Source organism: Fragaria vesca, unplaced genomic scaffold (genome assembly GCF_000184155.1).
Source record: "Fragaria vesca subsp. vesca unplaced genomic scaffold, FraVesHawaii_1.0 scf0513084, whole genome shotgun sequence".
Classification (NCBI taxonomy): Eukaryota; Viridiplantae; Streptophyta; class Magnoliopsida; order Rosales; family Rosaceae; genus Fragaria; species Fragaria vesca.
Window position 1 is genome coordinate 1 of NW_004443443.1, and position 1,594 is coordinate 1,594.

Sequence of the window (1,594 nt, forward strand, 5' to 3'; positions counted from 1 at the left end):
CTAGCAGAAATACGCCCTTGAAGTCCTTGAGGATGCAGGCTACTTGGGTGCAAAACCATCTCGGTTTCCTGTTGACCAGAACCTCTCCCTCACACAAGCAGAAGGTGATTTATTGAAAGATCCATCACAATACAGGAGATTAGTGGGACGGCTTATCTATCTGACCATCACTCGGCCAGACATGGTATATTCAGTACATATCCTAAGTCAGTTCATGAATCAACCTCGTCAACCACACATGGATGCAGCCTATCGAGTTTTACGTTACATTAAACACACTCCTGGACAAGGTATCTTGCTTCCTTCGACAGGAAAATTAGAACTCACTGCATTTTGCGACGCTGATTGGGCGAGGTGCAAGGACACTCGACGATCCATTACTGGATATTGTATCATGCTTGGCAATGCACCGGTTTCATGGAAAGCTAAGAAACAAGGTACGGTTTCTCGTTCAAGTGCAGAGGCTGAATACAGGTCTATGGCATCCACTTGTTGTGAGGTAACGTGGCCCAGAAATATCTTAAAGGATTTAAACGTACGTAATTTAGCTCCTACAAGATTATTTTGTGATAATCAGGCTGCCATTTACATAGCTACCAATCCGGTTTTTCATGAACGTACGAAACATATTGAAATTGATTGTCATGTTGTACGTGAGAAAGTGCAACGAGGAGTAGTAAAGATGGTTCATGTTGGAACCAAAGACCAGCCGGCAGATATCTTCACCAAGCCGTTGAGCTCTATTCAGTTTGAGACATTGCTTAACAAGTTGGGTGTCATCAATATCCATTCCAACTTGAGGGGGAGTATTAAAACTGAAGAAGATATGTAGAAGATATTCTTGAAGGATAATTGATTATGTTATTAGTTGGTTGATTCTATCATTGCTGTTAATAGAGATATGTATCTATAGTTACCTAGTTTGTCTAGAGTTTCCTTATGGACAAGAAGTCTTGTAGGGTTTTGGTGTAATAGCTTGTACATAAGCTGTGTAACTCCTTCGATATAGTTTGAGCAATATAACATAGTTCATTCCAAATTTTTTACAAGAGTTGCTTTGCCGATAAACTAAGGATTGCCTTCCAGAATTTTTCGGCGTTCGTCCTCGATAGAAAACTGAAGAATAAATCTCCCTTGCTGAGTCGTCATCGAGACTTGAATGTGGAGGTTCTAGAGTTTTGTCATGGTATTATTTGTGTTAATTGATACATGTATTATGAGGTCTCATTAATCAAGTCTCTTATTTATGTTAACAAGCACATGCAAATAATCCGTTTATCTAAGGATACCCTTTATCTAATGTGTGTTGGCGTGTTGACACACAAAAACCTGTTTTACTTGCTTTTAATTCGTGATATTTTAACTTTTGTTATTAGGTATTGTCAAAATCGACTGCTTTAACAACCGTAACAAGCACCATAATCAAAGGCTTTTAATGAGTTGGATTGAGTCAAATCATTTACGACCCAATGCTATAAGAAAAGACCTCATGGTAGTAACACAACTCGAACCATGATAAATAGTTAGAGACACCGATAGATCCGAACCGCGTGCGTTTTGAGTCATATCATTGAGTCGTGTGAATTTCAAGTCA